General features: G+C 43.8%; 1 protein-coding gene across 7 annotated transcripts in view; it reads right to left on the bottom strand.

The window, feature by feature from the left end:
* LOC138754179 (methylcytosine dioxygenase TET3-like) overlaps window positions 1-23531 on the bottom strand; it is a 204041-nt gene that overhangs the window by 67903 nt on the left and 112607 nt on the right. For 2 of the 7 annotated variants that reach the window (XM_069918068.1, XM_069918066.1), the window contains exon 2: window positions 19403-19487. The exons of the other annotated variants lie outside the window; for them this stretch is intronic. The gene's annotated coding sequence lies outside the window, so the exon portion shown is untranslated. The remainder of the gene's footprint in view (window positions 1-19402; window positions 19488-23531) is intronic. 7 annotated transcript variants of the gene reach the window in all.

The following is a 23531-nucleotide window of genomic DNA, read 5'->3' as shown; positions in this document are numbered from 1 at the left end:
AAAGGTTTTGTGGAAAACTAGTGCAAAAGAGGCAGCTTTTTTTGAGCACTGAATGCAGAAGGCACCAGTGCCCCCGTGAATGCCCGTGAGATAACGTGCATGGTTGGGCGGATAGTGATCTCATGGGACCCATGTCACCCATGCTTCCAATTCGGTGCTTATTGTTCCCATTTGTGCCCATTTATAATAGCTCGATTACCCTCTCTGCCCTCACCTCCATCCCCCCCCCCTCACAAACAATGGATCATAAACCACCCTCACATGTTGTTTCAATTGCTAGGAATGCAACGTTGCTGCATGAAATAAACATAGAACATTATAGGCCCTTCAGCCCACAATGTTGTGCTGACCCATGTAAGCCAACTCGACAACAATCTAATCTTTCCCTTCCTTACACCATAACCCTCTGCTTTCCTTGCTTGACTGATAAACAACAAAAGCCATGAAAAACAGGACCCTCTCATCCATCATTGGACACCTTCAGGAATAGTGAACAGTTTTTGGCAGCCAGAGCTGTCAGGAAGGCATCATGGTAGTCTGGGGGAAGACTGTGTAGTCCCATCTCCTGCCATCTACCCACTTAGATGAGGGACAAGTCAACCAACTCAACCAATCGGACATTGGGGGGCACACAGCTGATAATGATCAGTGCAGCCAAGGAGCCCTGAACCAATACATGACCTAGAACCCATCTTTAAATCTTGCCAGGGCAGAAGAATCCTCACCCAGTCTGACTCCAAACCCACCAAATGAGTTGCGATAACAGCTTCCTGAATTCAGAGAGAATATATTCCACAGAGGAAAATGAATTCCCATAAGCTCATCAACTTGCCAACTGGACCATTTCTGGAATCAGCTATAGTGGAGCTGATAATTAATTTCCTTGTGGAAAACATGACAGAAATGGGTGCTTGATCTGGCAGGGAGCTGCTGGGGGACTCAAGGGTGGATCTGTTTCAGGTCGGGACCCGTTACTGAGACTTGGATACCTTGGTGTTTCTCATCGATAATTATGGCAGTCAGGACAGACATGATGGGCCAAAGGGCGTGTATGTATGCCGTATGACTCTCTGACACACACAATTGTATGAAAAGTCAATATTGAATCAATCAGGGACTCATTTAAGGTCCTACTTTTACACTTTATTGCTTTTTTTTACTCCTCTCTCTATTGCACAGTTTACATTTCTTTGTTTGCTTTATTGTTTCCATGTGTACGTTTTCACTACCATTAAATGGTAATTCTGCCTTGACCAGGTAGAGGTTAGTGAAGGTTCCCTTCAGCTCCACTGCTCAATAATATAATCATACAAAAAATAGCAGTGCTGCCTGAGCTGCCGCAATGGTGCGGACCCAGGAGACTGGGGAGCAGAGACATACCTCTGCTCCACAGGGTCCTACTGCCCAGTCGTAACGGCTCCTTAAAGGCTTTAAACTGCCTGTTAGAGGAGCCAACATTTTTTTTAGTCTTGCATCTTTATAGGTCTGTGCCCAAGTTAGTGGCACCTGTTCTGGGCAGTGAGGGGTTGCAGACTCTGAAGGAGGGGCGGACTGGTGCAAGCCATCAGAAACAGGAGAAGGAGAAGCAGAAGAGATGACCTTACAGGGACAGTGACCACAGCAGAGGGCCAGCGAGGAGCTCGGCGGCTGAAGTACCCACACAGACTGCGGGGCTGCTGGAGACTGGCTCATAGGAACTAGGTCTAGGAAATGGGATGCCAGAGGGTGCTGAGGGTAAGAAGGGCTCCCAAAGGGCCTCGGGCATGGATGAGTTCCTGATAGTACCGGCGACTTACATCTGGAGCTCGGGCGGCCGATGGATCGAGCAGAGGCTGCAGAGGCTATGGGAGCACTGGAGGTGAATCCACGGACACTCAGTGTCTCTGAAGGGACTCTCTTTTGCTTCTCTTTCTCTTTGTTTGCCTCATGGAAAAGTTGAAGTGAATCATGAATCAAAGGATTCAGTACACAAATCACCAAACAATGAGCAGGTCAGACAAGTAATTAAGAAAGAAAATAATCTGTTGGCCTTTACTCCAAGAGAACTTGAGAGAAAGAGAAAAGAGGTCATTATATTTATATAGGGCCCTGGTAATACTTTGTCCGTCAAACTGAGCACAGGTCTGGGCTCACTACTGGTGTGCTTATTTTAGAGGGAGTGCATCGAGGGTGCACCTGATTGTTCCTATGGTGTATCTTTGTCCTTTGATGAGAGAGGAACAAGAAGGAAAGACCTCTTCAATGTATAATTGGTCTGATGAAAAGGCTGGGATTTCCCCTGACAAGCTAGTGTTACAAAATAAGTGGTCAGCCAATCAGGATGGAGATGAGAAGAACATTCTTCCCCAAGATTATACGAATCACTGGAAGTCTCTGCCTTGGTGACTGGAGGCTGAGAACATTGATGGCAGAGTGAGCAGGAAAAGTCCAGTGACATAGACATTGGACAATGAAGATTTTACTTCCTGAACACTTTTGGGTGTATTTTATGGATTTTGGGCTGCTGATCACAAAAATCACCTTAAAATTTTCCTATCACATACCATTTATTAAATTATAACCTATTTTTGTGATGTTCTGTCATATTTTAAGTCAACTTCAAGCCTACAGATCCATGAAGTGCAACATGTCGTTGAAAATTCATTTTCTGCATTTGGTCTTGGACGTCTTCCCTGCTGATCTTGATGCAGTCAGTGACGAACGTGGTGAAAGGTTTCACCGGGACATTGCGACCATGGAAAAGTGGTATCAGGGCAACTGGAATCCATCAATGCTGGACACTGACACTAGAGGCATCAGATGCTGAGTACAAATTAAAATCAGCGGCAAAACCTTTTTAGGTCAGTTGAACTAATGCAACGTGTCAGCATCATTATGCGATTAAACAGGCTAAATTCAATCAAAGTTAATTTAATGTTTCTCCACCTTCCTATGTGATACAGCGTTCAGCTTGAAGTTGTCTATCTAATCCCCAATTTTTTTTTCAGGAAGCAAATGTTTTGAAAAAAATCATTGCCCAGTGAGATCAGCTGTGATGCAGATATGATGGGCCAAAATGAACTCCTCCTGCCTACATGTCCTCTTGTAATTACCACAATGGTGACCCGATGAACATTACTGGAGATTTCAACTGGGAAGTTGTCCTTTTAGGGCAGGCAATAAAACAAACCTTTTTGAACTTTATATTTTGTGAATTTGAACCTACATGAACTGTTCAAATCTTTGATGTCTGAGCCGATATTTTTGTTAACTGAGTGTAAAAATTTATCTGGATTAATGAATGCTTCCATTCATTTCACACATACTTTTAAAAATCAAATATTTCAGAAATCATCAAAGATCTAACAGTTAAATCGCATAAATGATTTGACTTTGACTGGATATTTAATCAATTTTGCATTGTTTTGGTTAATGCAAAATCACAGGTTTTGCTGAGTTGCGACTCATATTACACTAATGACTTTAGTAAGTCTGGCCCTCTGTATTCCAACAAACGTTGAGGTCATCTCTCAGATAACACCCAGTTATTGCACCCTGCTTATATTTGATCAGTTTGAGCAAAATAATAATGTAAAGCACTCGGGCTCATTTTTACCATTTGTTTTTGAATGAATATGCAAACAAATCTCGCAAAACAAAAATATGGTGGTCCCTGTAAAAGGGACCTGTAATGTACAAAATATGGAAATGTTATAATCTAATTAAGTCAGAGCACAGATTGCAATTCTCAACCTCTCAGTTAAATAAAACAAATTCTGAATGCAGAAGAATGAATGGTGATACAATCCCAAGCATACCCAGGTTTTGGAGACAGGAGACTGCAGACACTGGAACTGGAGCACAGAACTATCTGCTGGAGAAACTCAGCAGGCCAAGCAGCATCAGGGGGGAGGAAAAGAACAGTCGACACTTTCAGGTTGGAACTCTCTTAGATAAAGGGTTCGAATCTGAAATGTCAATCATTCCTTTTTCTTCCCCTGATGCTGCTCGAGTTCCCTCAGCAGTCTGGTTTGCTCTCCTTTATCTACATTCTACTGTCATTCTTTACCACATTCTGGGCATTAGATCTTGTTGGATCTTTTTCACTTAGAAATAACGGAGGAGGCAAAAATCAAGTTGTTCCAAAGCCATAGCTTTTATTCCAAGTTTTGTTTCTGTTGAAGTCAAAATTAACTGGTGTGTAAAACAGATAACCTGCTGTCAGGCAGCATCTGTGGATAGAGAAACAGTGTTAATAGATTAGATCCATGACCGTGATCTGATGAAGGGTTTGGATCTGAGTGTTGACTGTATCCTTTTTGTTTTTATTGCAGATAGAGTCATGGAATCATAGGGCCCTACAGCACAGAAACAGGCCCTTCAGCCCACTATGTGCATTCTGTCCTTGTATCTATCTGCACTAATCCTATATTCCTGCATTAGGTCCATCGTTTTCTATGCCCCAGCGATTTATTTACTTGTCTGGGTGCTTCAGAATTCTGAACAATCAAAGGCTGAACTTTCGAGAGCAAGGAAGAGGTTACCACAGGGCCTCAGGTGTGAAAGCTTCCTGATGGAACCGGAGGCTTGGAACTGGAAGTTCGGGATCACCGATGGATTGGGCAGGAGGGTGCAGAGGGTGAGGAAGCACTGGGAATGAATCCATGGATGCTCAGAATCTCTGAAGGGATCCTCTTCTACTTCTCATGCTTTTATAGTTGGGGGTCGCTGGGCAATGCTAGAGGCACCTCTTTGTGTGCCTTTACCGCAAGGAAAAGTTGGCAAGTTTTGTGTCTCATTACATTTTGAGCTCTGGTTTATGACAATAAAGGAATCTGGAGTCCTAACAGAGTAAAATATGAAAGTCTGCAGGCGCAGTGATTGAAGGAAAAACACAATGTTGGAGAAACTCAGCAGATCTTCTCCAGTTTCTGCGAACCACTCCCCGTTCTCCCTCTCTTCCCCATCTTCATCTCCTCTCCTTCAGCTCTCCACCCCCTTCCCTCTCCATTCACAGAGCTATCCCCCTCTCCCTGTTTGCTGCTGGGCCCTCCCTCCCTTATCCACCTACAACCTCCTGCCTGTGGAACCGTGCCCCTCCCCCCACCATATTATTCAGGTGCCTGCCTACATTTCGCTCATACCTTGATGAAGGGCTCAAGCCTGGAAAGTTGGTTCTGCATCTGTATCTTTGCTGTGTAAAGTCCGCGGTTTCACCTGCTGAGTTTCCCCGGTATTGTGTTTTTACTTAAATCCCTAATAGAAGATTCACCTTAGAAGAACTCAAACACACTGATGATTCATTTTTATAGATCTGCAGAGCAGCCAATGGTTTGAGAGGAAACCACATCAACCATTTCCTTACATTGTCACGATGCAAGACTTCAGACAAGGTCATTGTATTAGTGATATCCAACTGCAGCAGAAATTACGTCCAGGTGACAAGTCCACAAAGCTGACTTAAGGTTTTACATTTCCCACGATGACCAATCTGGCCTCCTCTGTCATTTCAATAAACCCCAAAGCAAGATTAAGGAATGGTGCCTCCTCATCTGGGCACCTCGAAGCCCTCAGGACAACATTGAATTGCTTAGATCAGTTATCTGTAAAATTAGCTCAGCTTAGAAGCATAGAACATTTCAGCACAGAAACAGGCCTTTTGGCCCTGCTAGTTTGTGGTGACCTATTATTCTGCCTAGTCCCACTGGCCTCCCCCCAGACCATAGCCCTATAAACTTCTCACATATGTGTACCTGTTCAAATTTTTTCTTAAATATCAAAATTGAACCCACATTCACCACCTCAGCTGGCAGCCTATTCCACACACCCACCACTCTCTGTGTGAATAAGTTTCCCCTTATGTTCTCCCTAAAGCTTTCCTCTTTCATCCTTAACCCTTGTGCTCTGGTTTGTATCTCACCTATCCTCAGTGGAAAAAGCCGACTTGCATTTATTTACTCTGTCTATACCCCTCATCATTTTGTAGATCTCTATCTGTTTAACCTCTCCATGTAACTCAGTTCCTGAATCCAGGCAACATTCTAGTTAATCTTCTCTGCCCTCTTTCTCGTTCCTGGATTAATGTTCTTTTTTTTTTATTAAAATTTTTTATTTTTCACACCATAAATCACAATAGCCATGATATACACTTTTTCTTTTCCACACATTTACAGTCTGGATTAATGTTCTTGAAAGGTCACACACTACTGCAGTTGAAGTATTTGGTCTGCAGTTGCTGAATCACAGTTGGCAATGAGGAAGCGTATAGGAGGGAGATAGATCAGCTCATTGGGTGGTGTCCCATCCACAACCTTGCGCACAGCATTAGCAAAATCAAGGGGATGATTCTGGACTTCAGGAGAACATAAACCTCATAGAGGGGCAGCAGTAGAAAGGGTCAAAAATTTCAAATTCCTAGGTGTCAACATTTCTCAGGATCTGACCTGGAACCTCCATGTCAATGCAATCATGAAGAAGGCTCACTAGTGACTATACTTAGAGCGGTATGGACTAGAAGGGCCAAGATGGTCTGTTTCTGTACTGACATTGTTATATGGTTATATAGGAGTTTGAGTAGATTTGGTCACTTTTGCAAATTTCTTTTACTGTGGAGGGCATTCTGTCTGGTTCCATCACTGCCTGGTGCGAAGGTGCCAATGCTCAGGACAGAAAAGGGGTACAGACGGTTAGACTTCACTCCATTAAGAGGCGGTGTCTCAAGAAACTAGCCTCCATCATCAAAGACCCCCACCACCAGGCCATGCCCTTTTCATTCTGCCATCATCAGGGAAAAGGTACAGGAGCCTGAAGACGAGCCCTCAGCAGCACAAGGACAGCTTCTTCCCCTCCACCATCAGATTCCTGAATGATCAATTAACCCCCAGATGCTACGTCATTTTCTCCAGTTATATTGTATTATTTATTTATATTTGAAATGTTATTTAAAGCAATATTTGCCTTGTGATGGAACTGCAAAACAATGAATTTCATGATTCTGAATTTATTTTTACACGTTTTTTGAACAAAGGATTAACACTTGTGTCACACTCCAATCCTCTGCAAGGACCATTGAAGGGTCAGTAGACACTATCCTCCCCTCAGAGACAGCGATGAACCCCATCTGGTCCTAATAAATGCTTTAAGTTCAGCCAACTTTTACCACAATTCCAATTTCTGACATATCCAGTGCATTGACTCTCCCCCTCCTTCACGATGGTTTTGCAATTTCCTGATTCGATATCCTTGGCATTTGTCTCCAAATTTACACCTGGTGCACTTCCTCGTCCACCCATTTACTGTTTTAATGTCTACAGAATACTTTTGGACATCCATTTACATTGGCAGCTCACCTTTCCTCAACCTTTCTTCTCTTATTTTTAGTTTAAAGTTGATCTCTTTAGATTTGTTTTTTCAACCTGACACTTGGGTTTTCCAGCCTTTGTTTTTCCTTTATCTTTCTCCGTCTCTTTCTCATTACATTGAAAAAAACATTTTGACAGGTGCCTGAATTGGAAAGGTTTAGAGGGGTATGGATCAAATACAGGTAAATGGGGCGATCTTAGGTAGATGACCTGGTCAGTATGGGGGCGTTGGGCTGAAGAACCTTTCTCTGTGCTGTATCCTGTATTAAAGTCATCGTGCACATGATGAACGTGAAGGGCTGTTCTATGTGGATTACGGAGGATCATGTGACCTCCCTGTCTGGAACCTAGTTGGAAGTTGCATCACCTGCCAATCAAGTTTGGACTCCTCCCCACCCAGTAGTGCACATCTTACTGCTGGCTTATTTGAGTAACTCAGCATCAGCATTGGCCAGACTCCCAGCTCACATCACAATGGAGTCCAACTTGTGGAACAGTTCGCTCTCTTCTGCCTTTTGGTCCTAGCCACAAACACTGCAACGTGTCAGGTCATAGCTGTGGACTAAGGTGTGCACAACACTTAGTTGGGCCGTAGTATTGTTAGAACAATACTTGCAGTGAACCGCACCCCGTTGCTACAGGGAATTGGGAGTGTGTGTGAAAGTGTCTGTCTTGCATGTGTGAGCAAGAGAGAGAGAGAGATAGGGATAAGCAGCCACTGGTCTCGGGGATCATCACAGCTGATTTGTCTGCTCACACTGTCACAGTGATTCAGCTCTGTATTGTGCAGAGAATCGGCAGCCACTGGTATCGGGTCCAATGTGAATGCCTATCTAGTTATATTGGTAGTTTGAGTATTGAATATTGTTTGGTATCTTCCCCTGTTTTATTTCCTTCTGTGTTACCTTTGGCTGTTAAACTTGTGAATGGACTCTTCCCTTTGTGAACCCACCAAACCTGATTTAACCCCAACAAAAGGGCTCACTTCTGTGCCATGTAGTTAGCTGTTAAGAGACTAGACTGGACTAACCAGCAGTGTATCCTCAATTAAATATTCTGCGTACCAACCAAACTTACAGTGATTTGAAATTTAACACTTGACGTTTGGCAAGTTAGGTCAGGTAACATGGCAACGATCCAAAAGGCTTTCATGGCGAGAGTTGAGGTGAGTTCCTTTGCTGCCAAGACCCAGAACCCTCAATCCCTGAAACTCCTGCCAACCTCTTCCTCCTTGAGATGAGGGCATGGATCCCCAACTGCTCTGCTCCATTGAAACTGTACCCAGTCACCAGAGAGCTAGGAGTCTCATCATGCATCTAACTAGGTTTGAACAATGACTCCTATGGGCAACGATCTGGGTTTAAACTTTTTTAATGCTTTAATTTTTTTTTAATTTACAGTACGATTTAGGCTGATTCTGGCCATTTAAACCTGCACTGACCAATTATACCCAAATTAACCCACAACCTCAGTACGTTTTGAAGGGTTGGAGGAAACCAGAGCCCCCGGAAGAAACCCATGCAGTCACAGGGAGAACGTACAAACTCCTTACAGACATCACAGGATTTGAACCTGGCTCACTAGTGCTGTAAGTGTTGTTCTAACCTCTACGTTAACCGTGCCACCCTAGCTAAAGGTTAAAATACCGCAGGTTCAGGTTGTTGCAAGGCACGTGTTCCCATCCCAAGTGAAGTGGAGTAAGAGAAGTAAATAAAGATGTTGAGGAAAGGTGAGCTGCCAAGGTAAATGGATGTCCAAAAGTGTCCTGTAGACATTTAAATAGTAAACGGTTGGGCCAAATATAAATGCCAAGGATACTGAATCAGGAAATTTCAAAAGCCATCATGAAGGTACTGGATATTTCAGAAATTGTTAGCATGGAAGTGTGGTAAAAGTTGGCTGAACTTCAAGCATTTATTAGGACCAGATAGGGTTCATCGCTGACACTGAGGGAAGGATATTGTAGAGATATTGGTCTTTGCATGCTGCCAGAGGATTAGAGGGTGATGAATGTTACTCCTTTGTTTTAAAAAAGTGTAAAAATAAACTCAACAACTGCAAGCCAAACCTCAGGGGTGTGTGACCTTTCAGGAATGTTGAACTAGGGCAAGACTAATGATCAAATATGATGGAGAAACTCAGCTGGTCACGCAGCATCTATGGGAAGTAAAGCATAACTAACGTTTCGGGACTGAGCCTTTCATCAAGGTATTAGCCTGAATCTAAAGTCTGCTTTTTTGCTAATCCCTGCAGAATTGGAAGATGTAAGGACACAGCCTCAAGCGGATGTGGCTAAATATCAGGCAGCACAGAGGTACGATGCAAAACGCAACAGGTACGTCCTCCAACAACACAAACATCAACCACATGTGAGATAAGGGTGCCAGCACATGGGAACAACACAACCGGCAGGTTTCCCCTTCTTCCATCTCAAGGAGAATCTGCCACAGTGTAAGATGGGATGGGACCACGGGGGCTTGGCATGGGATCGGGAGGGATGGGATGATGGGTTGAGGTGGGAGGAATCCAGAGTGACTCAGGGGTATGGAAACCAGAAACAGGAGGATGTTCAGACATGACATTGCAATCTCGAGACCTACTCCTGCTCCTCTTCATTCAAAGCACAGGAAAATGACAATAGTGGATCCTCTAACTTCTTTCCCAACTCCTTCTGACCCCAGGGTACAAATCGTTGTGTTCTGGTGATTTATTGGCTTTAGTGCCACTAATTTCTCCAAGAGAGTTTACTGGTGCTAAATTCTTCCAGGACCTAATTCAGTCCAGAACGATTATTCTCTGCCCTTTCCAGGAAAGGTTTTGTATCCCATGCAGAGACACAGATAAAATTTATTAAATTCCCTGTCATGCGTTCCTTAATCAAATTTACTTCAGCTCTGGAAAGACAGAGGCATCTCTGGAAATTGCAGAGACGCTGAATTTGAGACTGTCTTTAAGGAAGGAGACATCTGATTGTGAGGGGGTCCCTGTTGTCTCCTCCAGGAAAATTCTTCCCCCCTGTGGTTGACGAACTCACTACTTCAAGGCTTTGTGAAGGGAAGGCCATGCATCATGAGCCTAACTGAGTTTTTTGAAGAGGTAACAAAAGAAATTGATGAAAGTAGCGCAGTAGATGAGGTTTATATGGATATTAGGAAGGCATCTGATAAGGTCCTCCATGGGAGACATGAGGCATGAGATTTCTGGAGCCTTGGCTGTGTGAATTCAGAGTTGTCTTGCATGTAGAAAGCAGAGAGTAGTAGTGGATGAAAAGTATTCTGCCTGGAGATCAGTAACTAGTGGAGTGCCGCAAGGATCTGTTCAGGAACCCCTGCTCTTTGTGATTTTTATAAATGACCTGGATGGAAAAGTGGAAGGATGGGTAAGTACATTTGCAGATGATACAAAAGTTGGAGGAGTTGTGGATGGTGCTGAATAGTGACATAGGTCACAAAAGGATCGAAGCAGGATGCAGAATTGGGCAGAAAAACAGCAGAGGGATTTTTGGGTCCAAATCGTTACATCTCTCGTGGTTGCTGTGCAGGTTGATGGGAGAGTTAATAAGGCCTATGGGATGCTCAGGGAATGAGTTCAAGAGTTGAGAGGTTATGTTGCAACTCTACAAATCTCTGGTGAGACCACACTTAGAGTATTGTGTTCAGCTCTGGTCACTTCATTATAGAAGGATGTGGAAGCGATGGAAAGCGTGCAGAGGAGATTCACCAGGATGTTGCCTGGATTGGAAAACAAGTCTTATGAGGCAAGGTTAATAAAGCTGGGACCTTTCTCTGTGGGGTGAAGAAGGATGAGAAGTGACTTAATAGAGATCTACAAGATTCTGCGAGCCGTAGATAATGTCGCCGATCAGGGCCTTTTTCCCAGGGCAGGAGAAGCAAATACCAGAGGACATCTGTACAAAATGAAGGGAGGAACACTTAGGGGAAACCATCAGGTTAAGTTTTTTTTAAACACGAAGTGCTGTCAGTGCTAGGAATGCATTTCCGGGGTGGTGGTGGAAACTGAAACATTAGGGTTATTTAAGAGACTCTTAGACAGGCACATGGATGAAAGAAAAATAGAGGGCGATGAGGTAGGATTTTTATAGAAATATATATACAAGTTGGCACAACTTTGGGGACATAGGTAATTGTGCTTCCATTATATATGTTCCCAAGCGGCCCATCTACTTGCCCTCCAAGACACCTCCTGTGGTAGAATCTGCAGATCCCACGTTGGCTGTATCTCCCACCTCAGAAGAGAAGGAAGTGAAAGCAAGTCATCCTGAACACCCAAAAAGATCTACAGTTTACATTTGGCAGAGGCACCGCGTTCCAAAGTCTTCGGGGCAATTGGGAGTCCACAATCAGAACATATAAAAGAAATAGGAAGAGGCCATTTCACCTCTCAACCCACCTGCTTCAGCACTCATCAAGACAGGGTGAATCTTCACAAGCTCCATTTGGTTACACTCTCACCATGTCCCATAGGAAATTGAACTTCTACTCTCTGACATAGAGTATAGTGAAGAGACCTCAGGCCTAATTCCACCACCCCACCCACCCCCCCCCACTTTATTGTGAGACTATAGCTCCTGGTCCTTAGGTGAAATAGCCCCTCAAGATACAAGAGAGAACAGAAGAATATAGGAAAACAGGAGCAGGAGTTGGCCATCCAGCCCATCGATCCTGCTCCACCATTCAATGTGATCACGGCTGATCTGATGATCAGCTCATCTTCACTTACCTGCCTTTTTCCCCCGCATCCCTTAATCTTCCTACTATGTAAAAATCTATCCAACCTTAAATATATTTACTGAGGTCACCTCCACTGCTTCAATGGGCAACAAATTCCAGATTCACCACCCTCTGGGAAAAGCAGTTCCTCCTCATCTCCATCCTAAACCTACTTACCTTGAGTAAGGAGACCAGAACTGCACGCAGGTACGGTCTCATCAGTGCCTTATACAGTTGTTTTATAACCTCCGGGCTCTTAAATATCATCCCTCTAGCAATGAAGGTACATTCCATTTTCCTTCTTGATAGCCTGCTGCACCTACAAACCAACCTTTTGCAATTCATGCACAAACACTCCCAAGTCCTTCTGCATGGCAGCATGCTGCAGTCGCTTGCCATATAAATAATAATCTGATCTTCCATTTTCCCTTCCAAATTGGATGACCTCACATTTACCAACATTGAACTCCATCTGTCAGACCCTTTCCCACTCACTCAACCTATCACTATCTCTCTGAAAACTCCCTGTATCCTCTGCACAATTTTCTTTTCCACTCAAAAGACTGCAGATGCTGAAATCTGGAGTGAAAAAAACCCCAATCTGCTGGAGGAACAGTCGATGTTCCAGGCCAGAACCCTTCATTGAGACGGGTGAAGATTCCTTGTTGAGAGGATGGGGTTGAGGGAAAAAAATGCATTCACCATGGTTCAAATGGCAGAACAGACTCGATGGGATGAATGGTCTAATTCTTCTCCTATGTCCTGTGATCTTAGAAATCAAACATCATGTACTGTCACCTTCACCAATGGTCCCTTATATAATGCTTTCATCCAATTAATATATTTCTCTGGTAGGTTGAACCGCTGTAGTACTTTAAATAAATAATTCCATTCTACCCTGTCAACGGCTTTCTCTGCGTCAAAAGCAACCACCACTGTTGGAGTCTTCTTTCCTTGTACTGCATGGATTAAGTTAATGAACTTAGAGATATTGTCCATTGTTTGTCTTTTCTTAATAAATCCAGTTTCGTCAAGTTTTACTTGGTACACAGACAGCCAATCTGTTTCCTCATAGTTTTGCTATTATCTGATTCCACCTGCATTGAATTCGCCCATCGTTATTGAAAGAAGATCTACCGAGACCAATGCCTGAAGAGGGCGCACAAAATCAGTGAACCGGTGCGGACTTGAAAGGCCAACATGGCCTGTTTCCGCTCCGTAAATGGTTATATGGTTACGGCCTGTCAAGATCTGTGGGGATATTATAAGTGTCAATAACATCTCCTACCATTTGTCCAAACTCTAGAGAATCCAAGGCAAATTTCCACTTCCCCCTTTCGCCCACCATTGTAATTCCACTGTTGCTGAAACCAATCTGGTGAACCTTCATTACTCTTCCCCATATGATAAGTATATCCCATATTTTAATAGGAGACCAAACTATACCCAGTATTTCAGCTGCAGTCTCCAAAAGGCACATTGTAAACACAGCACCACATCTTTACTACTAATTTTCTCGCAATAAGACCAACATATCATTTACTTCACTAATCGCAGGTGACTCATGTTAAAAGATACTTTAAGTTCAAGTTTATTATCACCCAACAAAACAGCGTTCTCCGGTCCTCGGTGCAAAACATGCAGACACACACCCAGACGTAACACACACAGATACAAACAATACACATATAGGGCAAGTATTCAAATATACAATAAATAAATAAATAAATTATTTTGTGAATATGAGAGTCTCAGAGGGTGAGTGTGAGCAGTTCCTTTGGTTGTTCAGCATTCTCACTGCCCTTGGGAAGAAGCTGTTCCTCCTGTATCTCTTCCCCGACGGAGTAGCTGAAAGATGTTGCGTGCTGGGTGGAAGGGGTCCGCAATGATCTCTTCAGACAACGATCCTAGTGGATCACGTTGATGGGGAGAGGGAGACCCCAGTAATCCTCTCTGCTACTCTTATGGTCCTGTGCATTGATCTCCAACGCAATTCCTATGTCACTTTGAACAACATCCGCTGATCTCTCAATATTTGATGTAGACCTTCCTATTTTATGCAGCCAATTGGATGAGTCCACATGTTTTTTCCATGTTGTATTCCACCTGCCCTGTTAAACAAATTATTTGTTGTTTGTCTGTATGTGTGTTATATCTGGCTGTGTGTCTGCATGTTTTTGAACCGAGGACCAGAGAACACTGTTGCGTCGGGATATACTTGTACAATCAGATGACAATAAAGTTGACTTGACTCCAGTCACTCCCCATCCTCCTCCCTCCTCACCATCCCAGTTACTCTTGTGTCGTAGTAAATCTGTTCCCCTTCGCCCATGATACAGAGTTTGAGTAGCTGGTCATGCTGGATACCCTTGGAGCTGGAACCCAAAGGTTTATCTATAGGAAAGGTATAAAGGCAAATACCGTGCTGGCCTGTCCTAGAAAACAGCTTGAGGAGGAAGGGGGTTTTGCTCTGTAAAACTCCACACCTGCAGTGCAGTCTCTATACCTCAATTTACTCCCAGAGCTGATACAATGACAAGGGTTGGAGCACAAGGGCCAAAACTCTCTGGAGTTTATAAAAATTAACACATTGAAATTTAATACTCAAGAGAACTCGGCAGATACGTGATGGACAAGGTGCAGTCAGTGCAAGGGTTTTAAAGAACAACCTGTTCTCCCAGTTCCTCCACATAGCTGAAATCCCTAGTCTGTGGAATTATTCCAGAAAATCCATACACCATTCTCTCCAAGACCACAACACCTTTCAGAAACATGAAGACCTAAATAGAGAATGGTTCTCCAGGTAAAACCTCTCAAAGTTCAGCAGTTGTCCTTGCTTCTGAACACAAATACTCCAGGAGGGAAGCCAAGAATCTCAGATGGTTTAATTTTACAAAACCCTATCCACCTTGGGCTTGCGTTTTCCAGTTTTGTTGATTTAAAGAGAAAGATAAAGCACATTTGTATCAGAACATCATCCTTACATTGAGCCTTTTAATAAAATGAATGAATGAATGATGGAAAAAGAGTTAATGATGACAGTCAATGAATTTAGGCAGCATTCTCCAAGCCTTGTTGAGTATCCAAAGGCAACGTGTTTGGAATGACAGCCATGTGTATTTTTGTAACAGTATTTTCCACCTGGATTTAATTTGCTAATGAAACCATTTACTGCCACAACTGATATGTCAAATGCTTGGTGTGTTAATTGGTTATTCCTGTAGGTGGTTGAGAAGCTAGTGGCTGGGCAGTGCGTGAGAATACGTTACAAGGTAGTGTGGGACCATTGAGAAGCGCCTGGCATTAATATATGCAGAAAAATTACAGAATGGCCAAAACTGGCCTCTGGACGATTCATTTCAATTCTTTGTTCTCTTCAATAAAAGGTAGGACATTTGTTTTATGGTTTGGACAGCCAGGTGTATGGAATGCAAAGACTGAGCGTGGAAATACAACAGGAAAATGGAAGAAGGAATGTTTGGGTGCAGTGGTGCCGGGATGAATTGCTATCCTCATGGGAACGCGGGACTGCTGGGGATGCTCTGAGAACCATCACCTCTGGCAGACTGATTAAAATCAACGATCCATGGACTCCTGCCTGAAGTATGAGTGGTTACTGTTGGAGGAGCAATCAGGGATGCAATTTTATTGGAACAATCCACGCCCGTCAGTGCCTGCCTGCATTATGCCCGTCATTCCATTCTCTGCTGGGGACCCACAGTTTAAAGCCATTTTGTTTGCCAGTTGCAACTCTCCATTTTCTGGTGTCCTGCGCCAGTTCTCTACTTCCCTGGAGTCTGAAACTCCTCGTGGATGCTGCCAATCATAGGTGCCGCCATCTTGGGCCCAGACTCCACGTTTGTGGGATTTTAAATAAACCACTATCGGCTCCAGTAACAGGCCATTTAAAGCTTGTTTGGAGCTGACAGCAGTCGGACGGGGTGGTTAAACCCCACAGAAGAGCGCTGTGTCTCCATTCCCTGGTCCCCGTGGGTCCACACCAGTGGCAGCACTGCCATTATAGCAGCTCTGGCAGCACCGCCATTTTTGCAGGATCATGAACCCTGGGACCAACTTTGTTACCTGTCCATTACAAAGCAACGCAGTCATTGACACCTCCATAAACATTTGTCTCTCTCCATTCTGCTTGCACCTCGGTTAAGGTCAGAGCCGGCAGCAGGGAACCAGACCCCTTGGCTCACCATGTCTGTGCTAGTCACTCTGTACCAATCCATTTTCCAGCACTGAGCTTGATGCTCAATGTGACACATAAAAATATGCTGGAGTTGCTCAACTAAGCTTCCAGTGATCCTGCAGAGCAAGAGTATGAGGTACATTGAAACACCATTGCCTTCGATATTGCTTCATTGAGCATCTCAGTTCTGTCCGCTAAAATAGTGAGGATCTACCAGCGGCCACTCATTTAAATTCCCCGACCTTGCATAGGATGGCACAGGTGCTCTGTGGTTAGTAAGGAATGACTGAAGGTAGTATGTGAGTGGGAAAAAAGGTTGAGAACCACTGATTTAGAGAATGTGTGTTTAAAGTGGGGGGGGGGGGGGGGGGAGGATGCAGTTTAAAGGAATTTTTTATATTCACAGAGAATGGGGGTGCCTGGTTTGAACTGCCAGTGTAGTGGTAGAGAGGCTTCTACACAGATGTGAATATGCACGGAATGGAGTGAATAAGTGGAACCCAATTTAATACGAACCTGAATATAACATGATCAGCCAGTGGACCCCTTTTGCCCTCTTTCCGGAATTGAAAATGTTTTCAGATCAAAATGGAATGCACCGTTAGAAGACAAAAATCTTTTTCAGTGAAAGATAAGCTTCATGCACTTGACATGATCAAGAATAAAACCCAAGTTGCTGCGACCTTGGCGTAGCTGAATCAACATTTCGTGGCTGCAAATCTCAGCAAGATAAGTTACACGTGGCGCTTTGGAAAGTTGAGGAAGGCCAAACGCTTGAAGACAGCCAAAGACATCAACCTCGATGACTCCCTGTATGAGTGGTTCGTTCAAGCATGCTCAGAAGGGCTTCCAATTTCCGGGCCTATTCTCAAAGCTCAAACCTAGAAGTTTGACCAAACCTCACAGTTCAAAGCTTGCAATGGATGGTTAGACCGGTTTAAATGCCGCCACAGGACTTCTCAAGTTTTAGTGTCTGGAGAAATCCGCTCAGCCGACAGTGCCGCCGGCAGAACTAAAAACTCTCTTAGAAAAAGATGGGTATGTCAAAGAACAAATGTACCACTGTGACGAAACAGACATCTGCTACAAGATTATTCCAGTCCGCACAATGTATAGCAAAGATGACGCCCATCCACGTGAGGGGTTCAAACAACGCAAAGATCGCGTGACATTGTTTTGTTAACAAGACTGGAACACACAAGTTAAAACCACTCATAATTGGAAAATTTCACTCTCCCTGCTGTTTCCACATGTCAACATGAAGACATTACCGTTCCAGTACACACAGAGAAACAATGCTTGGATGACAAGTGTTATCTGTGAGGATTGGTTTTACAAAACTTTTATCCCTGCTGTCTGCGCTCATTTGTGTTTGCAAAAGCTAGAAAGCTCTTCTTCTGCTTGATAACTGTCCCGCAGCTGCCAACTTTATTAAGCTGTGACAGAAAGATCATCTCAGTGCTCAAGCAGAATTACAGGTGTGAATTAATTAGTAGAATTGTAGACGAATCAACAATGCTGGAAGACTATCTGAAGTTTGCCACTTAGGTGGGAAGGGCTGGGCATCAGTCAGCTCCTCGTGTGGAAAAATGCTGAGAGAAGAGTCTGGGTCTAGCCTTTTCATCACAAAAATCCACCGAGAAGATGATGATGATGAGAGAGGATTCTACGGCTTCACAGAAGAGGTGGTCGAGGAACAAAGGCTATTTCAAATTAGCAAAGAGGATTCTCACCAGTGGTTCTCTACCGACGACGAATGCCTAACATACGAGCATCTGACAGACTCTGAGATCGTCTGTAGCATTACTATAGCGACAGTTCCCCAACAACAGGAGGACGACAATGAGGAGCCTCCACCCCCAACCCCGAAAGTATCTGAAGCCATTGACAAACCTCGAGACCAGTCCACAATGGCTGGAGACCCAGGACGTGGACCACAGAAAAATTCTCCAGCTCAGAAACATTTTGGATTTCACTCACCCCCAGCGACCTGCTGAGTTCAGGCAACGAGCACTCGATCGTTTTTTTGAAGAAATAAAATGATGATTGTAAGAAATAAAAGATGATTGCATATGCAGGAATTGTACGTGTTCTTTATTTTTTGAAAACGCTGTTTTCATGACCCTGATTTAGCACGACCCTGCTTTATTTGCCATCTGATTTTTTTAACCCGAACCATCGCATTATAATAGGGTTGCTCTGTACTTGTCATGTGCAAGCAGCAGAGGTTTCCTTTAATTTGGGCAGCATGTTTGGGCAGGCATCCGGCTGATGAGCCTGTTCCTGTCCGACAGGATCCAAGAAAGATTTTGAGCTTGACTGGTGAAGCTGTGACAAAGATGCACAATCCATCCTGCCCTGGAATTTAGTTAGAGTCGTTAAGGCACAGAGACAGGCTCTTCAGCTCACTGAGTTCCTGCCAAACATCAAGCACGCCCACCCCCCACCCCCCCCCCCCCCAACCCTACACAAATCCCAATTTATCCTCCCATATTTCCATCACTCAGCTGCTCACAAGGGACAACTTACAGTGGCCAGTCAACGTGCTTTGGGACATGGGAGGAACCCAGAGCACCTGGTCAAACTCATGCAGCGATAGGAAGTGCGGGCAGACAGCAGCAGAAGTTGGGATTGCACCTGGATTGATGGAGCAGTATCGTTGGGTTTCTGATCATTGGAATATACTTCTGTAGTTGTGAATGCAGCTCAGCCATCCCTACTATCTGCTGCCTTGGAAAAGTAGCCAACGTATTAAAAGACTCGGCCAAACCTTTCACCCGCCTCCTGTCGGAAAAAGATTCACAAATGTGAGATCATGGTGGTGGCTAGTTAGCGTAGTGAGTAACGCAACGCTGCTACAACATCAGCGATCAGGACATGGGTTCGACTCCTGGACTGTTTGTAAAGAGTTTGTACGTTCTCCCCATGTCTGCGTGGGTTTCCTCCAGAGGCTCTGGTTTCCTCCCACCCTTTGAAACATACAGGGGTGTAAGTTAATTGGGAATATTTGGGCAGTACCGGCTTCTTCCCCATCATCATGACTCCTGCATGAACCTCACACGGGTAAAATTATCTCTCCTTTGCCTTACACCAAGTGATCTTTCCCTGTAGCTCTACACATCTGTGCTGTGTTTTACCTGTTGAATGGGATGTCCAGCTGAACTTTCTCACTGCACCTTGGTACACATGACAATAAACTTGAACTTGCACGACCCTGTAGACCTGATGGGGTAGAATTAGAGGGAGAGATCAGGTGGTGCAGACCAAAGGCAAGATAATCTTAGGAGTGTGCGGTTCATTCAGGGCATGAAGCTTGGATGTGAAGATGAAGACTTTCTATAGAACAGAGAATTCTTCTCGACCCACTGCTCCACATAGCCACTTTCCGAACATGTGCTTTCTATGGTTCCGAGCTGAGCCAAGAACATGAATTAATTAAAAAATTACTATTTGAGCCCAACTCCTGAAAAATGCTTGGAAGATTGTGTCCTGTAGCCAAAAATATATGCAACAATTATATCTTTGGAGAATAACTTACAGAGCCTATGAATGGAGAAAGACTTGGAGTATTGGTGAAACAGTAACTCCAGCCAGCACTTCGATGGTATTAATGTATTGATGAATTTGTGCTCTCACCTTTTTTAAGTTACAGTTTTGAATGTTATATGTCAACACTCCCACAAGCAGGTCATCTTAATTCATTATTTAACTCCAATCCATCTCAACTCTTTGATAACTTTTCTTAATATTTTGTCTTGCCTAATTCAAATAAATATAATTAACACTCCTTCAAATATCCTTTTTATTCTAATACTGTTTTGCACAAAAGTATTTGTATAATTATTCTGTTTTGATGACTTTTTACTTCAGATTTCTACATTATTTACACAGCTGATTTGTTCTTATTTCTTCTTAAACCTCTTTCTAGACTTAATCCCAAATTTCAAATGTCCTGATTCTGACTGCATATCTTCACATCTCTTGACATTATTCTTTTCAAGCAGACATTTTTGAGACTGTTCCACCCTCATCAAAAAGGGCAGACCATCTTCCACTGGCCCTAGAATTGCTGCAGATTTAACACCTTGCTGCGTGTGACCTTCATCCACTCTCCCCCACCCCCCCATAGTTTCTCCAACCATAACCCCACATTTCATTATTTCTTCACTGTGCCCTTCAATGACCTCTTTCTGCAATCACTAAATGGGCTTCATTTACTTTTTTCTTCCAGAACATACCATCTCTTAGCCGAGATGTAAGATGGAATATTTACTGTGATGGACTGATCTCTGTTGACTTCTTTATTTATCTCCTCCTGCATTCAGTGAACTCCCCTGTATTCTTGCTTTAAAGTTTGCCAACTCCTTATATTGACTGCTAGTTCTGGACCCACCCTGTTCAAAGCAAATAATGTACAGTGGTGGAGAACAGGACCTCAGTCTTTGGACCCTACCAGGAAGTGTCTTCCCAACAGAAGTAACTTTGAGCTGTTATGAATCACTCCAGCCAATCCTTCCATTCTCCCTGTGCACACCTTTGCTCAAAAATATATCTGGACATGAATCAGTTCTTTTTCCATCTATTTTTTAAATTTAAAATTAAATTTAAAAACAGCACAGTAACAGGGGCTTTTGCCCATGAGCCCGGCTGTCCAATTACACCCAATCAACCTACAACCCCCGTACGTTTTTTTGAAGGGTGGGAGGAAACCCACACAGACACGAGGTGAAGTACAAACTCCTTACCATTAGCATCAGATTCAAACCCCAATCTCTAGCGCTGTAACAGCATTAAGCTGCCACCTGTATTTCCCTTTAACAAAGAGGTCAGTCTGGATCATTGAGCCAGTGCCTAAATCAAAACCATAGAACACTGCAGCACAGAGGAAGCCTTTGGGGAGGGTGTAGAGGGGATTGACTAGGATGTTGCCTGGATTGTAGAATGTGTCTTATGGGGAAAGGTGGGCAGAACTGGGGGCTTTTCTCTTAGGAGCAAAGATAGATTAGGGAAGCCAGGGAGCAGTGGTGGATGGTTGCTTCTCATATTGTTACGAGCCCAGAGGACCCCAAAACCTAACAGCAATAGATATTCACCAAGACAAATGGTTACTTAAACAAAAGTTGCTTTTAATTATCTTTAAACATGAAAACAGAATCACACTTTAACTAATCACTATTGACTTAACTAACCTAACTTAACCCCCTTCTAATTCTAAGTACATGTGTATGTAATGTGTATGTAAGTTCAGAAAAGTTATTTGATTCATAGTCCAATCTCACTTCTCATTCCTCCAAGTTCACAGGTTGGAGGCAATTCTTATACTGTGCACAGAATTTAACATTTATAAAGTTCAACAGGCTTTGGGGCTTGAAAGGTAAATGGTTATCACTCAGGAAGGTTCTTGTCAGTTTTCAGAGAGAGGTTTGTTGTACACCGACACCTACAATTGATTCCTTTTTGAATCAGCCACTTCAGTGTCTTGCCGAAGAAATTTGCTCCATCAGGGTTCTCCAGGTGATAACCTCTTTCTTTCAGGTCGCCACAGAGTTCCTTTTTGTTTCACTTATTTCAAGTGAAACATTAGACAGCCAGTCCTTTCCTCTTGCATGAACCACAAGGACTTTGACCATGCTGAACTAAGCACTCACAACCCGTCTTCCAAATGAGGTTTTCCACAAACTTTCCAGCTTGTCCTGTTCCAGTCCCAGTTGCTGCTGCTGACTGTAAAACTGTAAAACTCTCTCTCTCTCTCTGCTTGCAAAACCACATGACCCTCATAGAACAGCAAGTTCCACTGCAGACAATCTGTGGCTCCGAAAAGCTCTTTCATCTGTTGCCTTCTGGTAAACAACAATCCATTAGTGAATTCTCTTGGGCACTCTCCAAAGCTTCTGCAAAGACTGTTGGCCCCGACATGTCTAACACGATCAGAGCTCCAGTATTTTAAATAAGATCTGTTCAAAAGTGTTTGTATGTGACCAACACTAAAAAACCTTTCCCAATTTATCTCCCAAAAACATATCTATATTCTGTCACAAGTGTGAGGTGTTGCAATTTGGAAGGACTAACCAAAAAATGATGTACACTGTAAACGGTCAGGCACTGAGGAGTGCGGTGGAACAGAGGGATCTGGGAATACAGATATATAATTCCCTGAAAGTGGTGTCACAGGTAGGTAGGGTTGTAAAGAGAGCTTTTGGCACATTGGCCTTCATAAATCAAAGTAGTGAATACAGGAATTGGGATGTTATGGTAAAGTTATACAAGACATTGGTGAGGCCAAATTTGGAGAACTGTGTGCCGTTTTGGTCACCGAACTCGGGAAAGATCTCAATAAGATAGAAAGGGTGCAGAGAAGATTTACTAGGATGTTGCCTGGTCTTCAGGAACTGAGTTACAAGGAATGGTTAAACAGGTTAGGACTTTATTCCCTGGAGCATAGAACAAATGAGGGGAGATTTGATGGAGGTGTACTAATTATGAGACGTTTAGATAAATTAAATGCAAACAGTTTTACCACTGAGGTTAAATGAGACGAGCTAGAGGTTAAGGGTGAAAGGTGAGTTGTTTAAAGGGAACATTGGGGGGGGGGGGGGAGCTTCTTCACACAGAGTGGTGGGAGTTGGAACGATCAACCAGCTGAAGTGTCATGTAATAAAGAGTGTCATATTACGTGAAATTGCCTTTTGCCTGCTGTGACAGATTCGCCATCAGCAGAATTTGCCTGAAGTGCTTCTTATAGTCAGAGGAAGAGAAGCAAAAGAGAGTCGTCCCCCCCCAGAGTCACTGAGTCACCATGGATTCACCTCCAGCACTTCTGCAGCCACACAGAGTCCAGTCCAAACCATTGGCAGCCCGAGCTCCAGTACGTTTCAGAACCCTTCAGCAGCCTTGGCACCCTCTCGCATCCTGGCTCGGATACCCAGTACCCCAATCAGCCAGCTTTGATCCAGTTTCCAGCAGCCCAAAGCCTGCATGGGTTCCTTGCCTTGAGTTACCAACAGTCCGCTGCCTGTCTGGGTCCTTCAGCTGCAGAACCCCTCACAGGTCCACTGCTGTGGTCACCCTCCCATGGGTCATCTCCCCTGCTTCTCCTTCTCAAATGGAAGGTGGTCTCCCTATTTTTTGGTGCCCTGTGCCAGTCCTCCACTTCCCCAGAGTCTGCAACCTGTTTAACCTCTCCCTGTAACTCCGCTCCTCAAATCCTATCAACATCCTAGTAAATCTTCTCTGCACGCTCTCAGTTTTACCACTATCTTCCCTGTA

The sequence above is a fragment of the Narcine bancroftii genome, chromosome 2 (assembly GCF_036971445.1).
Source record: "Narcine bancroftii isolate sNarBan1 chromosome 2, sNarBan1.hap1, whole genome shotgun sequence".
Lineage (NCBI taxonomy): Eukaryota > Metazoa > Chordata > Chondrichthyes > Torpediniformes > Narcinidae > Narcine > Narcine bancroftii.
The sequence above is the reverse complement of the archived record's forward strand: the minus strand, read 5'-3'. Positions and strand labels throughout refer to the sequence as shown.